Below are 22,433 nucleotides of genomic sequence, written 5' to 3' on the forward strand. Positions count from 1 at the left end.
GAAACGCTTTTGCGGGGTCTGGAGGGCCTGTCAGTTGACTTTGGTGCGCTTTAGACTCGGGGCTAATAAGGATGTGCTGTTGGGAATTTATGTGCATGACAGCTAAGCAGAAAGAGAGGCTTTGATTAGCTACGGGGCCCGTGCAAAGGGAAGCATACGGCACAGAGACCAGTTGTAAACTTGAACCGAAAAAAGGTTCAAATGCTGCACAGTTTCACAACGGAATTAGAGCATACAAGCACCATCTTCTCTGACTAGACGCAGTGCATTAAAAGGTCAAATAGGCAAAAAATCTCAAGGTCAAAGACTTCTCACCACTGACAAAAACAACAGAAATGTTTTGGTTGACCGTAAGTCATCCTGAGATAATGCAGACATTACTCATGCATTGCTAACATGTCCGTGACAGCTGCAGAAAACGCATCAGCAGTGTGATCGTGTGGCATTTCAGTCAATCACAACATGTAAAATTGAGGGTCGTGATGTAGAACAAAGAGCAAGTGGTTATTGCCAAGGTAACATAGAGTCAGCTTGTACTCCTGTCTGTAAACAAGCTGTGGCAGTACAGAAAACATCCTCGCTTATGAACGACCTTAACACATGGGTTGTGACAGAGAATGATTAGAAAACATCAGGAGGCTCCATATGTGCCCCGGTCTAGTCCGGGGGATGTTGTTTTCACTCTATTTCACACTAAGGGACTCATTAAGATGTTGAGATTCATTTTGATTGAGGGTTGGAAAAATTATAACGTGACCACTTTGGGAAATAACAAGAAAATTATATCAAAACAGCAGCAGTTCATCTACCAGCAACCCATTCAGACCTGCACACCAGCAGTTTAAGACAGAGTATTGATACACAAACAATATTCATCTCATGGAAATTACCTATTCATTTGCACTCTGTCACCTCTCTGCATATTAGTGTTGAATTATGTACCCATAATCTTTAATCTGTTTGATGCTACTAGCACAACAGAGAGTAGTAATGAAGAAACCAATGTAAAGACTCAGTTATCTCTTTGTGTCTTCCTGAGCATGATAATATGCTCTCAGTATGTCTCACTTGAATTATTAAATTTGTCAATTTCTTTCTTTTTGTCATCATTGCAAATTCCTACATTGGATTATAGACCCTTTTATAGCCAATGTCAGCAAATATATGCGCATGCATGTTGACAGCGTAAGTGGCGTTTTGCCCAGCCACCCCGACAAGTTAGAGCTTTAAACATTGAATTATACCTGTTACCAGCATCAAAATGTCTGGTTGTTGCCTGTTCGGTTGTCATTATCGATATTCCAACAGCGGACTCAAGTTCTAGGATTATGACCGTTTCAGAGCAACAGGGTGTTTCCGTATAATGAGTGGCCCTGTTAACTGGTGACTTTCAACTGAATGCGTCCATGGTTGCTCGTAATGACAAAAATTGATTGAAGGTTTTTACGAGGACACCTACATGTTCTGTTTGTGTTTTCAACAGCTGCCGTTACTACGAGCAACCACAACACATTTGGCTGTTAACACGCTCACTCGTTAAACTAAAACACCGACACAATATGGCTGCAAGCTATTATACCTGTAGACTACCACTTTAAGCTCAGTAAACACAAAACTGAGTCTGTCATGGTATTTGACATTCTGTACACAACCAAAGATAACATAGTTGTAAGCATCTAGTGGCTTGTATGCTCGTAATTTCTCGCTGATGTAACGTTACACGCTAGGTTTCTCCACCAAATATATGTATATATCTGGCCACTGATCTGGGCCACGTGATAATGTCTTCTACATACTCACTAATAGCACATGGATCTGGAAAGTCAATTTGTTTAGCTTGCACTTGCGATCTTGTGGTGGATAATGCCTTTGCATAGCTTGACAAGCTATTGCACTCCGCCATACTTCCGTTGCCAAAATGCGTGCCCACTTTACCTACGTAATCATTGTTTGCCAACTGTAAAAGGGTCTATAGCTGAAGTAGACGTGATAGCGTTGCTCGTCCATTGAGTAGCTGAAGTTGTTATTGTTTGTTGCAAAAGCTATTTTCCAGTTGTTTATTGAAGTGGTTCCCTTTAAAATTACTGACATTAGTAGTGATTTACTTAGAAGATTATTAAAGTGGGTCCACGTCTGAAGTGAGTGAATACAATACAGGTTTAGTGTAGACACATGTTTGCAATAATGTGATACGAGCAGAACGAAATATAGCTTTTTGAAAATTAGATTACACTAACAATGACTTTAAGTATAAATAAATAGGTCTATAGCGTAAGAGGAACTTGGTAATACCTCAGACAGAGGTCACTCTGACCCTCTTTTGTCATCCAGCTGAACTTCTTCAGCAGGGTCAACATGATTGACCTCAAGGGAGATCGGTCCTCCAATCACAGCAGAGAGGAGGAGGATGGTCTTCATCGTGTCACACTCACTGGCTGGGAGCTCAGGGAATGTGCAGCCCAGTGGGGGGATGTGTTGACTCAGCCACTCCAGCTGTTTTTAGACCATACTTCATACTTAAAGGCAGCAGGTGACTGCGCACTCCATTTTTTTTCAATCAGCCTCTTACTGTGAGCAATGGCATCCTACTTGAACCCTTCATTTTCTGCTAACTTTTTCGAACTTTAACTTTGATTGTTGCTCATTTAGTCATTAATGCAATGCATAAATACCATAGATTTGAAATCAAGGTTTCAGGGTCTTTAAAGGAAGAGTGTGTAGCATTTAGGGGGATCTGTTGGCAGAAATGGAATATAATATTCATAAGTTTGTTTTCTGTAGTGTATAATCCCCTGAAAATAAGAATCGTTGTGTTTTCATTAGCTTAGAATGAGCCGTTTGTATCTACATAGAGAGAGGGTCCTCTTCATGGAGTCCGCCATGTTTCTACAGTATCCCAGAATGGACAAACCAAACACGGGCTCTAGATAGAGCCATTCTCATCGGCCAACGTAGTTCTCCTACACGCTTGGCACACGGGAGGAGTTTCAGTTGGTTGCAATCTGCAACCCACAGCTGGCGGTACTACAACTTCCGTGTCCGTCACGTGATGCCATTGGGCCCAAAAAGACGTTTTCCTATAGACTTATTTGGAAAATCAACTTCCCAGTACGAACACTCTAATAGCCCTTATTTATATCATTAGGTATGTTGACCAGTGTCTGTCCAGTTTGCCTGTAACGTCATAACATTCAGCTTCTAATGCAGGACCTAATGCCAAATCCTCCACAGAAACTACACGTCTTGTTTTATGGATTTGGAATATCCTGGCACCAAAAACATGAATGACTTAATAGAATAATTGTTAAAATGTTATGTTACTATTTAGATACTGTAGCTTCCTGAAAGTCACAGTGTACACAGTTTTACACATCGATTTAATTTTTCCCCCACAATGACTTACATTGAATCCTACAGCAAAATAAGGTGTAGCTCCAGGATCAGGATGCAGCTTTAATGCGTTATTAGACAGCGTGAGGAGGAGAGAGTGAGGAGAGAATTGGAGAGGACGTGTTACAAAGGTCATGTTTTGGATTTAAATCAATAGTTTGCACCTGGTTGATTTCTACTTTTCTTCTTCGTCTTCTTCTTCCTACACCTATGTCGATTAATCTTACTAAAGAAAAGGTAATTCATTTATTTTGTTCATGCTTCCACGCTAGCGTGACTTGAGAGCTCCTGACAGAGCAAGTGACAAAATGACAGTGTGTGGAAGGAGTGGAAAGGCAGTGAGCGATTCTTGTGGACAGCTTCATATTACTTGTTATTCCTCTAATGCATAATTATTCTGAAGCTGTTTACTCCGTGAACTTTAATTGGCACAGCTCATGTAGATGTGCAACGATTTACAATAAGCATCAAGAATGCAAATAAAGTCAAATGGGGACATGTTTCGAAAGCCAGCGTGTTCCCCCGACTCCCCGTCACAGCACAGCGCTGAATTTTCATTACCACTAAAAGCAGAGCATGCAATTTTGAACTTTTCTCACATACAGTAGCTGTTATGCATAACCGTCTCTATTGACAACTAAAATATAATGTTTTCAAGAAGCAGTCGATCAAAACTTCTTTCAGGTATCAAGAGACGCCCTGCTGGCCCATGTCTGTCACCTTAACAACAGCTGAAAAACCTCAACGTGCCACAGAGACCAAATCAGTCTGGGGAAAGAGAAAATTACAGAGAGCAGCTGTGATTTGGCCCAACAAAATTGTGTCGAAGAAGATGTACAAATAGCACAAGAGCAGTTAGGCCAGCAAGTGCAGACAGATGGCAACATCTCAAGGCAGAGCGAAATGAGAGGAGGAAATATGAGTACACCAAAGAAAGATGATGCAATAAAGCTACAGAGAAAGATAGGAGTAGAAAAAGGAGACGGATGGACGGAGGGTGAAATAAACTAGAAATCAGTGGAAAAAATGTTTTCAAAAAATACTGAATGGCGAGCAGCCGTTTCGCATTTACAGAAGATAGAGACATGGAGCAATAGAAGAAGAGAGGTTGAAGCAGAGAAGTAGGCGGGTGGCCATCAGTGCACAAGCCTGAAGCGATGAAACATTACGCCAGGATAATGAAGATGGTTCTGCTCGGTCACACTCCACATTAGCCCAGAGTCAGGCCGACCCCAAAGTGTCAACAAGTTAATAGACTGGGTATCAGTGACTTTTTCACACCGCCGCTCTCCACCACAAACACCGATTATTTACAGGAATTTTGTGGATAAATAAACACAGATACCTCTACATGGGAATTAATAACACGGCCACAGCCTGAGGTAGAGCGAGAGGTGTGAGCAATGAGTGTGTAAAAATGTTGATTGCCAGGAGCAGTGTGTGGCAACAGGCATGCCGACCATATTGGTGTTTAATGTTATTTCAGATGGAGGTAGAGACGTGTCAGCTGTGGAGCTTGGTGCTTCTTCGTCAAAGATCTTTTGTTTTCTATGAACAGGAAATTCGACTTTGGATAATAATTATCTGTTTAAAGTCACAGCAGGAAGCACAATATTGAACAACAGCATGTAGGGAGTGATTATTCAAAAAGGAATATCAGCAGGGTGTCATGTAGTGAGAATCATTGAAACTATCAGGAATCTGTCTGGTTGGTGTTTTTGTCTGCTGGTACAGCATGAGCTTCAGTCTGAAACATACTGTTTACACAGTAAAAACAATTAGATTTTGATTTAAAATAGGTGGATATAAAATATATATTAGATGTCAAAAGAAGCAGGTAAAATTGTGTCTCCTTTCAAAATCTATATGGGATCTCTTAATTAATTTAGTATTATGACCTTTAAACATTCACCCTTGATAATACTGCAAGAAGAAGGAAACCTTCTTCTTCTTCTTCTTCTTCTACCAAAAACATCTTCTATAAAACAACAAGATAAACAATGAATAAATACAGTCTATGCAGTGGAGCCCCCAGAAGTCTTTATTAGAGGTGGCCAGATGGGGTCAGTGAAACCAAAAGCTATAACTGAATTTTAGGAACTCTATTATGCTGTTGTAATATAGTTGAAAACTACAGTATGTCAATATGTTTATCAATCAATATATATCACATACTGATATACATTGGTTTCTTATTTTACAGTTAATGTTTCTAATTATTAGGGCCGTCAGAGTTAACATGATAACGAGTTAACGCAAATTTTTTAACGCCAATAATTTCTTTAACGCATTAACGCAAACGATCTTTCGAAGGTTGTAGCGGGCTCAGTTTTAAAGCTAAAGTGAAGATACTGGCATCATATGAAAGAAAACATAAGGAATTCATTGGTAACAACTGTGTCATACTAGCTTGTCTGGTGGCTAAATAACACTCCAAACTTCCGCTAAATTTTGGCGAGGAAAAATTGTCATGGCCATTTTCAAAGGGGTCCCTTGACCTCTGACCTCAAGATATGTGAATGAAAATGGGTTCTATGGGTACCCACAAGTCTCCCCTTTACAGACATGCACACTTTATTATAATCACATATAATTTGGGGCAAGTCATAGTCAAGTCAGCACACTGACCGCTGTTGTTGCCTGTTTGGCTTGAGTTTGCCATGTTATGATTTAAGCATTTCTGTTTATTCTAAATGCAGTACCTGTGAGGGTTTCTGGACAATATTTGTTTTGTGTTGTTAATTGATTTCCAATAATAAATATAGACCTACATTGGCATAAAGCAACATATTTACCCATGTTGATAAGAGTATTAAATACTTGACAAATCTCCCTTTTAAGGTACATTTTGAACAGATAAAAAATGTGCGATTAATTTGTGATTAATCTTGATTAACTATGGACAATCATGCAATTAATTGCGATTAATCAATGGCCCTCCCTCGCCACCCTTAGAGGTGCCACTGAGTCCATGGGTACTTAGGCCAGCAGTGCTTTGAGTTTGCTGCTAACATCAGCAGGCTAACTTGCTCCCAATGTAGGGATGTTAATAATTAACCGTTTAACCGTTAAGTTCGTTAGCAGCTCAGAGGAGCGATTCCTCACTTTAAGGAGAAAAGCTGGTCCACCTTAACTGCCCACCTTAAGAGGCGGAGACAAAGTTGCAGGATACAGGAAGTTGGCTCGGGTCTCTAGGAGCTCGCTTAAGCCAAGCCCCCAGGAAGTGCGCCGGTCGTCCATCCAGACTTTCATAGTGGACAAACGGCAGTACTGCAACTTCCGTGTCAGTCACGTGATGCATTGGGCCAAAAAATACTTTTTCCATAGACTTACGTTGAGAAAGAGACATCTGTAACTCAGCGGATCATTTTTTTTTAGTTGAATCAACTTCCCAGTACGAACACCTTATAGCCCTTATTTAAAAAATTATGTTTTTAAAGTTGTAAAACACACTAATAACTGAATCCAGAGTTATTTCCCTTCCTCCGTTTATGTGAGTGAGACCCAGACCGAAGCTGGAGCGCAAGCCGTGACGACGGTGTGACGTTGGACCCTGTGACCAAGTCATATGACAGAGCGGACGATACTCCGCCAATCATCTCGGACGCTACTCCGCCAAGGTCCGGGTACTTTCCCAGATGGAAGTCGAGCCATTTAGGCTTCATGCGCCAATGAGCAACTCTCATAGGAATGACCGGGGCCCGCCTCCAACTGTATCCAGTTCTCTTAATACATCCATGGCTTGAGCGGAGCGTAGGAGATGTAGCATTTATTCACCGACAAATAAACTGTACACACACTGCTTCATCTACGTTCACAGCTATAACGCCACCAACAACCCCACACTCACCGCTGCCACACACACGGTCTGTCGCTCACTCGTTAAAGTTGCGTCGCGCTGACAGACGCTAGAGCTGCTACCGTAGCACAAATACACACACTGTTTCTCGGACACTCGCTAAAGTTTTGCCGGGCAGACACACAGCTGACAACCTGCTAATCTAAACTAAATGTGCGGTGGAGACTTTTACTGGGAAAGTGGCTGAATGTCCTCGACACTATACACAGCAGCGTGGCTGCTACAGTAACTCTCCTGACGGGTGAACTGGGGACATCAGTTGTCTGTTTTGCTCATACACTGCAGCTGGCGCACCGCTGCATGCGAGGTACAAATCTTGACGGTTAACGGTTAATAATCGGTTAACGAGGGTCGGTTATCGGTTAAGAACATTTTTCAAAATTAGCATCCCTATCCCAATGACAATGCTAACATGCTGATTTAGCAAGAAATGTTGACCATGTTCATCCAACTAGCTTTTTGAGTCAGCTGAACAATGCCCATCTCCCAAAAGTCCTTGCTCGACTCTATACACAATGAAAGCGATTTAGTGCGATGCATTCCAATGACCTATTACAAAGACTAACTGACTAACTAAGTAACATGGTGAAATTGCTGTTTGGCACATCATGATATCAAAATCTAATCCTTCTCAAACTATAACTGTGAGATGTATAAGGGGCTCTAAATCTCTGTGTAATTTCTACTGCAGTAAACATTTGAAGGAGGCAGCAACAAACAATCACAGCAGCTCCAAGTTTTTATTTGAGCAAAATTAAATAGAGGGGGAACCCTTTAAGACAATTTGCAACCCTCCATCTCAAGCAATTAGGTGAAGATGGGATTGACAGCAGCTGGGAGCAGATGCAGAGATGTGACAGGCAGCCAGACGCTCTCCAGCGTGCTACACCCAGTGCTCTTAATGCTTTGGCTTGTAGAAAACTTTACAGATCAGCCATGATTATGTTGCTTATTAATTCAATCAGTCAGCTCCGGCTGGCTGATCTTTTATTAGTGCAGTCTTTTACTAATTCACTCCACAAAGGCAGATGTGAGTGATGCAAGCAAAGGGAAAGCAAAAGGGAGGGAGAGAGAGAGAGAGAGAGAGAGCGAGGGAAGACAGAGGAGACCTTTGGCAAACTCTGCAGTAATTGCCTCGAGTCATTTAAAAAAGGGTTTTGAGGATGAAAAATTGATCCATAGATCTATTTAATCAAGAGCTGACTCAAGAGTTGTCCTTTAGAGTACCTTTGGCTGCAGACAAGACTGAAGTATAAAATTGGATACTACATTTTAGATTTTACCTTTTTTTTGACATTCAGAGTGGTGCCACATTAATTGACCATAGAGGTCTCTCTCGACAGCTTTCTAAGAATTCAGCATCTCTGTGTCATGAGCAGACCAAACACGACCTCTGAAAGCCATCAGAGACCCATCTGACTATTCCTTTTCTTTAAGAAAATATAGCTCTGCTTCAATTAGAAGTCAAGTAAACATCATCCTGAAGCCTAAAAACGTAATTAAATCATAATTACATCACATGAGGAAGTTTTCTGAGGCGGTTATAGTGAGTATGGTTCAAAGCTTTTAAGAAGATTGATGTCGGGGGTTGTATATTTCCTTTGCTTCTGATAAATCAGAAAGACGCTGTAATCACATCACAGTTGCATCATGCAGCAGTTGCAATATATTGACCTGATTGTAGCCACTGCTGTGCATATTCATGTGTGTTTTCTTTTTACTATCTTAAAACCAAAACATGAATTGTCAGAACACTATAAAATGCGCAATCACTTCCCAGTGTTGACACATGACAAATTAATTTCCTTTCCTTCTCCTCTCTCTCTCTCTAAAGCCTTAGATTTTATTTAAGAACACATCATATTAACTAAAGCATATTGGCTTATGATGTTCTGATGTAAGAGACAAGACACAAAATGCACTCACACTTCAATAATTCATGGGGCTGAATGACTCATCCTTGGATTTGGACATTTTCTCACATGTGGAAGTTTTATATCAATTTAATTGTATGACTTCCATCAAATGTTGGGGGAAAAAAGTTGGGAAGAAGCTCTTTATTTTCCTCTAGTGAGTAAATTTTTAATCAGTTCTGGACATTGTGATCGTGTGACTGAGGGAAAATCAGATATGCTGCTCCGTCCTTTGTGGAATAATTTACAACCGACACTGAGGCTCAAAACTCTGGTGTCCCCAAATAGTTTCAGAGACCTCATTAAGGGCATTATTTATCTTTAGCTGCATGTGCTTGCTATATATATATATATATATATATATATATATGTGTTTCTTTTGTCTTCTTTGGGTCACTCTTTTGAATGACAGCTGCTATATAAATAATGTTACTATTACATTTGGCACTTTTCTCTCTCCACACCACCAGAGCCTGTAAGTCATTCATGTAAAATAATTAGAGTTTAAAACAAAAGCTCAGTCACGTGCTGTCGATTGTGCTTGATTAACAAAAAACACATCACAACCGCAGAATATAGTAAACAGGAGATAAGATATTTGATATTTCCCCTCTCTGAAGGTAAAGTGCCTTATAGCTAATAACATTTAAATTATGTAAAACCCAATAATTATGAGGAAAGTAGTAGCTGGAGTTAGATTTGTCTAGTATATATATATAAAAATGTCACTCAAAATTAAAATTTTACTTGATGCGCAGGAGATCAAACTCTTTCTGAAAATGAAAAAACACAAAGTAGTAAGTCTTTTTCTAATCAGCTGTCAAGTTGGAATGATTCTTTTGTCCTTACATCAGTTTTTAATTATTTTGCTCTGTTTTAATTAATTTAGCTTCAAGGCCACTGTATGTGTTTAAGAGTGAGAAACAAAGAGTGGAACAGAAAGAGAGAGAGAGAGGAAGGAATGTTTTTTTTTTGCTTTCCAAATTGATATATCTTCCTCAGCTTTTAAAAGCTCAAAGTGTTTCCCCATGTACGCGCATGAATAACGCAAAAAGCAGTCTGAATCGGCGGGATAAAATAGTGGCATAATGGGAACTCAATGATGTCTCGGCTCTCTTGGAGCCTTGAGGAGGCCTCCGACATGCTGCTTCTTCTGGGCCTTGATCTCAAAAAAGAGCAGTTCCCTGTCAGCGCTTGTAATGGTGCACATATCTTCACACACAACGATGTGCTGTGTGATGTCTTCATGTCAGCGAGTTCATCAAAAGTGTCCCAAGCCACAGTGAACATAACCCAGTTTGTACATTTGAAACACTCCCTGAGAGGAGCAGCATGACGCGGTCAGACCGAGCAGGCGGTAAGCATCAGTGTTTGACATGAAACTCTGCTCAAGTGTTGTGTTTGGCCCACAGGGGCATGTCTTCTGGTGCTTGTCGTTAGGGAGCTTAAAAGGCTGATTGGTGTGGTTAATGTTACCAAACATGATAAACAGCGCTTAGCGTGGGAACCCTCCATTGAGGAGAGGAGCTGAGCCAGCTCACAAAAGAAGGCAGTGGCTTCCAGCAGCATGTAAACATCGGTCACAACAATGGAAATGAACTGTCCACGGAGGGAGAACGGACTGTGAGAGTTTCCAGTGAGGTGAACAAAACTGTTATTGTTTGCTACAGTATGTGGAGATGTGGCACCAGCAGCACATAACCATGAAGCAAATAAGCTCACCTTTAAATTTAAAGGGTGTTTCTGTTCACCTGTCATCATGAAAAATAGTGTGGTCCAGAAGGGTCATTTCAAGCTCTGGTACAGATTAGTGTTTTTGGTTTAAATAGTTTGCAAGAGTTCATTTTATACCTGAATAGTTAATTCAAAACCCCTTCACATAAAGTGTAAAGCTGTCAGTGTGCTGACTTGACTATGAATTGCCCCAAACTGCATGTGATTTTCATAAAGTGGACATATCTGTGGAGATGAGACTTGTGGGCACCCATAGAACCCATTTTCATTCACATATCTTGAGATCAGTGGTCAACCCTTTGAAAATGGCCATGCCAGTTTTTCGCTTTTGTAGCGTTATTTAACCTCATTCGCGACAAGCTTATGACTTTTGATGTTCTTTAATTAAACATCGCACTTAAAAACCCAGAAATACAAGAAGACCTAGGAAAAAAGAAATTGAAACTACCCACCTAAAATCAACCCCCTTCATACACCCGTCAACACACACACACCTTCACTCACACATCCACTCACACCAGCCCAACCCACTAGATTCCCACCAACACACAGAACCATTCTGTTCACCATTACACAGCAAACCAGTCCACTTAACAACCATAAAACATTACACAATTCACTACACAAAACCATAGCAACCAGTTTTCTACCGTCGCAGCTCGTAACAGTTCACATACATATAGTCAAGCCCCCCTCCCCAACAGTACGCACTGCCCCTTCTACACCCCACACACTCTGAAACCCCACAATATCGTTGACCAGCGTGTAGTATGCATATTCTGCTCTAAGGCGCGCAGAGACCAGCCCCCCGACAAGCTTATGACATGGTTGGTACTAGGGATGGAACGGTTCAGGTAAAAAAAGCCCCCTTCTCAAGATGAAGTGCAGAGTGCGGCTGTCAGTCAGCTAAGGAAATGGTGAGTGGACACGATAAAGTCCGGTTAGAGGATCCACCAGCATAGTTTCGCTCTGTTGTATGGGAGCATTACGGATTTAGTGTTACAATGAAAATGACGGGAAAAAAGTGGTGGATAAAACGGCGACTGTGTGAGCACTGTGCAACACGTGTGGTTTATGCTAGCGGCAACACTTCGGGTAGGAAAGAGCAACTCCTCCCCGCAGTATTGAAACAGCCTCTACAAGCAGACTCGTCAGGGCAAAAAACATAACTAAAGCATTGGGGAGGTTTATAGTGAAAGATATGCAGCCTTATGCAGTCGTGGAGGACGCTGGATTTCAGCATATGATTAACGTAACGTTACTTGAGCCGCACTATAATATTCCCTCTCGCTGACACTTAAGCAACACAGTAATTCCAGCAACACAATCCTTGTAATGTGTTTTATATTAATTAATTATTTTTAAATAACACAGTGGGACAGAAATCCAACTGTATTTCTTTCCAAATACTGCACTTTTTTTTTTTTTTTTTAAACAGAGTTTATTTATACATTTTGCTAATACAACTCTTACAATCCATTGCACAAACATGTTTGGACTGGTATATAACCCCCCCACCCATGACAATACCCGGAGGGCACTCAGAAAAAAATATATATATATATATATATATATATATATAAAGTGTACAAGAATGAATATAAATACATAGATAAATAAATACTTTTTGAGTGGAAAAACTAATTTTTCAGTTAAGAGCTGATAATCAGGGAATTGAGACATATGTTATACTGTTCTTTTTTCTTTTTTTTTTAGTATAGTTGTGGTTGAACTTATGCTTCAATTTATGTTGATGGCCTTAGTCTATAATTACATCATATTTATATGAAAACAACAAAGCTGCATTTTTTGTTTGTACTAATTAAAGCAGAAGAGCTATTCTTTCAATTAAGATTTGACAATGAAGTGAAGTGTTTATGTTCCTTATGTAAGCCATACTTTTGTTAAGGCAAACTTTTGTTAACTTATTTTTGCCAAATAAATGAAAAGCATGTTGATATCAGAACATGACCTCCTCACTGTAACACAAATGTACCGAACCGAACCGAAAACCGTGACCCCAAAACCATGATATGAACCGAACCGTGAATTTTGTGAACCGTTCCACCCCTAGTTGGTACAAATGGATTCCTTAGGTTTCGTATGATACCAGTATCTTCACTCTAGCTTTAGAACTGAGCCGCTACAACTTAGAAATTGCAAGTTGTGTTAATGTGTTAAAGAAATTAGTGCCGTTAAAACTAATTTGCATTAATGCGTTATTGTGTTAACTTTGACAGCCCTAAAATGTTTATATTAATGATTTGAAAACAATAGCTTTGTTTCCATTCAATTGTCAAGCAAATATTAAACAAACTTTTGAAATGTCGCAAAAAAGGAAATGCAAATTAGGCACGTTCCCATCAACTGGTTTACTTACTTACTTACTTACTTAAGGATCTCCACTCATCTCGGTTGTTTGCTTTCTTCTTAATGCTGTTCCAGCTGTATCCTCTCGTCTTCATTTCTCCTTCGATGGTTCGCCTCCAGGTTGTTTTGGGCCTCCCTCTTTTGCGTTTTCCCTCTGGTGTCCAACGCAATGCCACTTTTGTCATGTCATCAGATGGTTTCCTTAATACATGTCCTAGCCATCTCCATCTTCTTCTTATCAATATTTTTTCAACTGGTTTGGAGCGAAGAAACTCTGCTTGTCGGCTACAGCATAGTTTGGTCAGAAGTTGGCGCTATAGGTTGTTTCTACGATAGAAAAATGGAGAGGTCTTCTTCAGGAATTTGTTTCAATTGGGCAAGTTATAATTGTTCTTTCATGTCAGCTAGTATTGGCCATGTTTCATGTTGTACAGAGATGAAGACTAGCATTCACACGAGTATGGGAATATACGAGAAGATGCCGAAAGCAGAAACGGCTGATCAGTCATGTGAGTTAAATGTTCGCTCTGTCAGAATTTATTTAGCAAAGGCATTTCCATAATCCATTTAGCTCATCAACTCTTTTTTGATAAAGGCAAAAACCAACTCAAGCGAGTGCTAAAACTTTTTTTTACGAATTTTGCTTTTTCAATACAGCTTTTCTAATGCGATGCTTCAAAATACGCATTAAAATATGTGAATGGAAACTCTACTAATGTGACAGTGTGAAAGTGGTCACTCATAGTGATGAATCTAAAGAGAATTATCACCTGAATCTGCAGCTCCCCTCTGTTTTATGGAGCTTTATGGCGAGTTTTAGCACATTGTTTTGCTGCCTGGCCACACCATTGTCATTGCGTCGATTAGGAAAATGGAACAGAAATCTAAAAACTCATTATACACTACCTTCTCAGCATCAAACAGCAGAGGGACTTAACCAGCAACAAGCTGGTGAACATAGCGGAGCCTTTAGCAGCTAAAGAGACAGATGTTTCACTCAGGAGTTGGTGGAGACCAAAAACAGAGCTAAAGGAGAGTTAATAATGGACTTAAATTGGTGACCAGAAGCACAACTCCAAATGAATATGATAATGTTGGTCTGTAACTGCTGGATGTGTGCATAACCAACTGTTTGCTAACAAGTTCACAATTTCAACTTAAAAAGTAATGATGTGTCAGTGTTGTGTTCACAACTTGTTTCTGCTGTATATCCAACTGGCCAAAGGTTTGAGGTTATTATTATTTCATGCTGACTGACAGTTATATTTTCTAGCAGGTTGTTCCAGCTCTTCACTGAAGCTCCATGATGTTTACACTGTATGAAAAATTCAAACCCAAGATTCCACGTTTTTTGTGGCTGCACAGTTCCATCAAATGGACTTATTCTACATGTCTTGTTGATCATTTCATACACAACTTTTGGGATCTCCACTAGAATTTGAAACAGAGTTTAGTGAGTTTGAACAATGTTTGGCTCCACAGCGTGAGTTTGTAATGACGGGCCCGCTGGGAGGTCAGTGAGGTTTAAGAGGTCAGAATTGCAGAGAGTGCCTGTTGCAGAGGCCATAAAGGTCAAATCTTTCACCTCAGTGTTGATTTCTCGAGTTCTGGGCATCCAGGAGGGGGACGGTCTTAAAACTGTTCACGCATTCTGTCACGGATGTTTAGGAGTTCCAAATAACCTATTATGACACGTTGGTTGTTACATTACATTGATCTTGGATGCCATCATCATCATCAGTCTCTGCTCCAGCAGTGGCCAAGAAACACTTTGTTTTCTACTACTGATCAAACATGTTTGTCTATTTATCTTTAGGGACCATCCCATGACAAATGAGCTCACTTACAATAGTAGACGAGCTGGAAAAAGTGTAATAGCAATATATCTTTTATTAATTACCTGAGAGCATTACACCATTTGGCAGAGAGAACGTGTAGTCCTCCCATAAATTTGTGATATCTCTTCTGGGTTTCATGGAGGAAAGAGAATTGATATCAGAATTCATGTATAAAGTCATGAATCATAAAATATTTAATAATGTATTTACATAGCCTTGGGTGCAGCAACCCATCATGCCCATCCCCGCTCTGTGCTGCCATTTCTGACCTGAATTACGTCTGTTGATAATTACGTTTGACTGGCTTATTACCAGCCGTGACAGCATGTGGCTGGTGGTGTTTTCACCTTGTGAGTCTGTGTGTAAGTCATCATGGCAAAATATGGTAGCGGTAACTACCACAGAGGTCGTTTTATGTCTCTTAGTCTGTCTGTGGAAAGATTTTGTCACCACAACCATAGACTGTACATAAGAAGTGGACCTAGTCACCGTGACGTCACCCATTGGTTTGTGGACTGCCGTTTTAAAGCCTCGAGTTTGGCATTTTGGCGGTCGCCATTTTGATTTTTGGAGGTCGCTATCTTGATTTTTTGCAACCAGAAGTGACACAGGTGGAGCAAAGTACAACCGAACGCTTTTTCAGGCAACCAAAAAGTTTATAATTAACTTTCATGGATTGAAAACACACTGTGAAAGGGTTAACGTTGTAAGACGAAAACACAGACATCTTCCAGACCCGACAACGCTGTGGTAGCGACCTGTCAATCACAAGGTAGCCACGCCCTCAAGCATATCTTGTTTTAAAGTCTATTTGACTCTAAATGGGACCATAATTTACTAAATGAACATCATGCTGTATTGAAGAACACTTGAAACTAGCGATTGAGACCATAAACTCATGTTTACAATGTTTACTGAGGTAATAAATCAAATGAGAAGTAGGGTCATTTTCTTATAGACTAGTAAACAATCAGAGTCGCCCCCTGCTGGCTATTAGAAAGAATGCAAGTTTAAGGCACTTCTGCATTGGCTTCACATTTTAGAACCATGCAAGACATAGTCACGAAACTTTACAGGTGTTGTTGAGATCAAAATGAAGGCCAAGTTCGAAGATGGGCATAGTCCAAGCAAAGGCGCTGGAAGTAGGGGGAAGGGGCTATTGGCCCCCCACAGTTTACGTCCATGGCCCGATTTGGCATCGCGGCTGGTGTGATCCCATCGCAAGATGGTCTCTAGTTACATGTCTAAATGAATTTGTGCATCATAACTCCTGCAGTTGACCAGGGACCCTGTGATATGAAATTATTTAAAACCTGAACTCATTCAAGTAGAATATGATGTAATGTCTGGTTTAAATCAAGGGTGTTTCAGACTGACTTGATATCATTTGGTGTCACCAGCTGGCTTCATGAGGGTGACCAGCCAAAATCCATAATGCTCGAAGAGTAAGAAGGGTATCGCATTACAGGAAATAATAACACTGGTGTAAAAGCATATCGCTGACAGAGATTTTCCATATGAATTAGGCAGTTGCGCGTTCCCAGTGTCCTGTGAGGTTGGATGGGGGGGGCATGTAACATTAGATTTATTGTGTCTGCTCCCGCTCCTCTCAGCACCTGTCCCTAAAGGCAAATTAATCCCACACCCAAAACATATCCCTCTCCCCCCCTCTGTGCACAGACGTGACACATCTGTCTCAGCCATTATCCACGGCCTGACATGTTTCTGGGACACATCACATGCCACCTTCACATGAAGGTTACTGCAGCCTGACTGACAGAGAGAACAACTTATGTCTTTTTTTTCTTTTTTGAAGAATCTGTCTCTGCCTCCCTCTCTTCCTCTCTTCTCTCCTCATATAACCTCGATCAAAACACTTTATTCATGGTAAAGAATAGACAAAAGACATGAGGTGCAAAGGAAAGAGACTTAAGATATTGAAAGTAGCTCACTATCATGTACTGAACAGCCTGCTGAACTGCCTCTCAGGGGGATTTATGAATTTTTTGAGAGCAAATACATTTACTCAAGTATTGTACTTAATTACAATATTGAGGTACTTCTTTGAATGAAGGAATTTTACTTGTAATGGAGTGTTTTTGCATTGCTGCATTTTACTAAAGGATCTGAGGATTTTCACCATATCATGATGCTACAAAAATGGCCATAAATGCGATCCGGTACAGACCAGTGCGTGACTGTGTCCCTGTGAAGGCAGTGTGGTGCAGTGCCCAGTGCTCAGGTGGTAGCTGCCCTGACGAGACATGGCTGTTGGCTGTTCTCGGTCCAACTAAACAACATCATCAACAGCCAATCACAGGGTCCTGCGCCGGGCCCTGAAGATCAAAACCACAGGGACTGGGCATGCCTGTAAAGTCGCTTTTTCACGCCTACTTACACAAATGTAGCAGATGTAGAGAAATGTTTTGCTTTAAGGGGGAAATATTGCTTCTTTTTTTTTGCACGGAAATATGTTTTCTATTGCCTCAGACGTTATTTTCAAGTATTTTGTTACCATCTCCCCCATATTTATACCAGTGATGGGAAATCTACTCCACCATCAAATGCTGCTTTGACTTGCAGCTGCAAAGAGAAATAAGAGAAGAAGAAAAAAAGCAGAGAGTAACAGTATCCAGGCTTTGTTTTCTGAGGATAAGGATGTATTTTCTGGTTTGAAACAGATAAAAGAACATACTGTTCTTCAAAGGCAGAGATCAAAGGTTCAAATTAGTTCAAATGGATAAGTTTGTATTATTTACACGCATTGAGAATCAAAAACGTGGTCTAAAAAGTGACTTTTGTAATAAAAAAAAACCAGCAAATCAAAACAACATATTAGGTTAAATAATTGTGCATTGTATGGATTTTTACAAACAGCTTTGAGTCCCAAGGTGAAAGCGTATACACACACACACAAAACAATCAAGCACGTTGTTGGCATATTTTCCCTTTCAATTACACAGCTGTCTCAAAATTCTGTCTCAGCAGCTCCATCATGCACTCCACTGCCCCATACCTGCAGGATATGTGTGTGTCTGTGGGACGTTTAAGTGGAGTATAGGAGAAAAAAAACATCAGAAATGTGTGTGTGCGTGACTGTGTATGTGTAAGCGAATGAAAGAGAGAGATGAAAACAAGGAAGTGAGGAAGGGCTGAGTGAAAGGGATGGACTATATAAGGCCCGTCTCTGCACCTCTTTCAACCTGCTCAGTGAGCCATGTGCGCGGCCTTGTAAACCGCAGTACTACTTGATTACTTTGTCAGTCTTCTAAAGTGGCTGTTGCTCTGTGGAAGAACTAGGGAGACATGTCCGACGGAGGATGTCCAACAGAGAGAAGGAAGTGCAGGGAGGTGAGAGGAGACGCTGTATCTAAATGAAGGGAAATTATATTCTGCTGTCTTGTGTGTGAATAATGGAGTATCATCATCAGCCACGTCAAACTAAACAACCAGAACCTTAGTATCATGCAGCACTTCAGTGAAGGACCCCATTGTCCCTCGGCTGTGTACATATTTAAAAACTCTTCTGTGTCATCCTCTCGCTCCTTAAGGAGACCTGAGGGACCAGACACAATTAATTTCTCATTCCAAATTCCCATTTCAGCTCTTTGGATAAAATTCAACTTATTAAGAAAGACATTTCAAACACACGACTCCTAATGTACCTTTCAAGGAGAGGGAAGGACTGACTTCATTGTCAGGTTTGTAGACAAATTACGACGATACTGGCAGATCATTTTAGCCCGGCACTTTCAAGGAAAACACATTATCAAAATGAAACATTTTGCTTGGATGATTTGATCTACACGTTTAGAGTTTAAAAAATAAAATCAGTTTTATAGTAATACACATTGGATGTTTTCTTCCTCCAACCCAAGGTGAATCCAGTTAGACAGTGCCACCCCTTGGCAAAATGCGGTACTCACTTCTTCATACAATTCATTCCCATCTGCCAAACGTCTGCTCACTGCATGTGCCTTCTGCTCACTAAAATGTTAAAGTTCATAATGAATGCTTATTGGCATAACAAAGTTGCAAAGTACATGTCAAATAAATAACTTAATTGACACCTGCTGTGGAACTGTTGACAATTGTGAAAGTTAAAGGACCAGTGTGTAAGATTTAGGAGGATCTATTAATAAGTATGTTTTCATTAGTGTATAATCACCTGAAACTAAGAATCGTGTTTAGCTCTTCCTTTATATCTACATAGGGAGCGGGTCCCCTCTCCACACAGTTCGCCATGTTGCACCGCCATGTTTCTACAGTAGCCCAGAACAGACAAACCAAACGCTGTTAACTTTTCCTGTTTGGGCCGGAAAAACTCTCTCTCTCTCTCTCTCTCTCTCTCTCTCACTCTCACTCTCACTCTCACTCTCACTCTCACTCTCACTCTCACTCTCTCTCTCACTCACACACTCTGCGCATTGCTTCTGCCCCAACTGGCTCTAGAGGGGGCCAATCGTGTTTTCGTGTCGGCCACCGTAGCTCTCCAACACGGTTGTCACACGGAGAGGCTTCAGTTGGTTGTAATCTCTTCACCTCACTGCTGGATACAGCCAGATCCTACACACTAGACCTTTAAGCATTAGCCTTAAATACATTGCAGCCCGTGAGCGGCTGCCGTCTACAGTGCTCTCCCTCAATACTGGGCCAATTTCAGATATTGCTGTCCTTATTAGTCAGTTAGTCAAGAAAGGGTCCAGGTTGAAAAAATACCGAAGTTACCCTTTCATAAAAGGGATACTAAATAAGGTTACGCCCTACATTCAGTGAAGGAGTGGGTCTTAATTATTTGAATGAATAAGACCGTTACTATATCCATATTTTTAATCCCATTACTGTATCAAAAGCTCTTTCTGTTCCATTGGAGGACTTCTTTATATGTATGTATCATCAACCAATACATAACTGTAGTTTTTAACATTAATATTATACATTCAGGCATAGTTTCCTCTCAAGTGTGTGCCAAGGTTTTATCCTGTACGTTACTTTCACTGAATAGCCTTTCATAAATATATATACCAAACCCAAATCATTTGTCTTTTCAGGCTTAATAGATGTTGCAGAGGAGAGCATGAGAGTTTATTGATCCTGCATCGTCAACCTGTATGAGGTCTGTGATCAAAAAACACTTTGTGCTGTCTGCGGTCGCTGTGTGTGTGAGAAAGAGATGACACATTTCTCGTCCAAACTTTACAAGAGAAACGTCTTGGCGAAATAATACTTGAAGAACAAGCCTTCTCTGTGATCACAGTGCAGTTGGCAGTTGTCATGTGGGTCTTAGTGGCAGCTCAGTGTGTGAACACCTGTTGGTCTACTCTTTCAAGGGCGCATGCTGTTTCCCTTGAGCCTTTGGAAGGAGTGGATTTAGAATTTCTCTCACTGACAACTTTTGCGTCAGCTGAAGATCTTAGTGGTCTGTCTATGGTTGATCAGATCTGCCTCGGTGTCATTGAACTTATGTTTGAAAACTCCAAAGTGAGCCTCACTCCATTTTCATTTACCGGGGGTCTACGTTTCCTAAAATGTGATATAAATCATTATATTATGCCAAGGGGAAAAAGGTGAGGACTTGAATATCATACATAAAGAAGCTGTGCTTATACTTCTGTGCAGTGTGATGGAAATCCCAAAGCCAACGATGCTGCTGATTTTGACAGACAAAAACATGATGAGCCATGTCAGCTCTGCACCAATGAAGCATGGCCGAGCAGCACAGAGGCCAGTGACAGGCAATCAAATGAGACACATTACTGGCACAAGAAAGTGTCATAATATTGCTGTTCTTTCAAACCTCACTACTGAATTAGATATTGATTAAATAAGTAACTGTTGTTCCCATGAAAGCAAAATGCAGATAATACTGACAGAATAGAAGCAGTGTTTAGCAGAGCATTAAAGAAGTCTTTCTAAAGACATAAAATAAAGATTGAACCCCTTTTATCGTCACATACGTAGTATACATACATGAAATTTGACCTCTGCATTCAGGAGCAGTGGACTGCTGTAAAGCACCCGGGGAGCAACTTGGGGTTCAGGTTCAGGAAGAGAAACTGATAAAAATGTTATGAATTAATGAAGAAATCTATTTGAATGGCAGTGGATGACTAAATGACATGTGGCACTGCAGAAATTGTATCTTTTAAATTCATTCTATGTAACATTTCATACCTCATATATGTTGATCTGAAAGGTCATCCTATCCTTTAAATAGTCATGCAGGCAGGTTTGTGGTCAAACTGTTCAGGAGGACAAGATGAACAGAGAGAGGTCTGAAAATAGACTGCAGGTTAGGATGTGTTACTGTAAATAGTGGCAGACATTATAGGGGTCATCAGCAAGCATTTGAAAACTGGAGGTCACGCTGTTGCTGTGCAAATGGCATATACATGCATGGTGACATGATGGATGTACATGCAGTACCAGCTAAGAAAAATACATAACACACTGAAAAGCCTAGAGCTAAGGAAGCCCCAGGTTACATTTGAAAATCAGGGTCAACATCATCAAAATACTTCTCGACTTGGTTACACTGCAGGTACATCATAATCATTGGAACTACTAGACATTGAACATCCTGTTGCTTTGCTCTAACTTCACTTCACATCAGTTATTCCAACCCTGAACTTTTTGGTGTAACCTCAGAAAGTCAAGAATAACCCTGCTCTGAAGTAGGGTTAAGCCCTGGGCTAACAGTGAGGATATCCCGCAATTGAAGTTTTGAGTGTGAAATGACTGTAAGCTCAGGGCTAACAGAGCTGTAAGCACTGAGCTAACGGAGGTCTCAGACAAAGGCTAAATATAGAGGGAAAAGTCCTTATGATGTTGTGACGTCTTTCTTCAAAAAATATAAGATTGCAGGCAAAGAAAACATAGCAGTACTGTTATTATTCTAAATGAATACAACACATAATGTTTTGTTTTCACAGACCAGTGTGCATGCTATGTTTTTGTATGTAACGTAATTGTTAAAATTGAACTTAAAGTGCATCACCCGTTTTAACTCGTGATATTGCAGCATTTGTCCCAGTGACACAAAATTGTCAGAGAGAAAAATTACTGAGGAAAAATTAAAGCTTAACAACCACAATTTAGGCAAAACAAAATAAGAAAATAAATTGTGGCACTCATTAATATATGTCTGCAACAGAGAAAATATATATTTTGTTGTTGTTTTTGTATCAGTATTTACTGAAAAATCGATAACATTACGCTGCCCACGATCTTGGTCTTTATTATAGCCATTGCTTGACAAGTTTAATGGCTATTATATTAAATATTCTGAAAAATACACAACTTGCATTGAGTATTATCAGGCTAGGTATA

The 22,433-nt window shown here is 40.4% G+C and overlaps 1 protein-coding gene across 1 annotated transcript in view; it reads left to right on the top strand.

Annotated features, from left to right (window-relative positions):
• Positions 1–22,433, top strand: part of cdc23 (CDC23 (cell division cycle 23, yeast, homolog)) — a 70,649-nt gene that overhangs the window by 37,566 nt on the left and 10,650 nt on the right. The gene's annotated exons all lie outside the window — the stretch shown is intronic.

The sequence above is a fragment of the Sebastes fasciatus genome, chromosome 16 (genome assembly GCF_043250625.1).
Source record: "Sebastes fasciatus isolate fSebFas1 chromosome 16, fSebFas1.pri, whole genome shotgun sequence".
NCBI lineage: Eukaryota > Metazoa > Chordata > Actinopteri > Perciformes > Sebastidae > Sebastes > Sebastes fasciatus.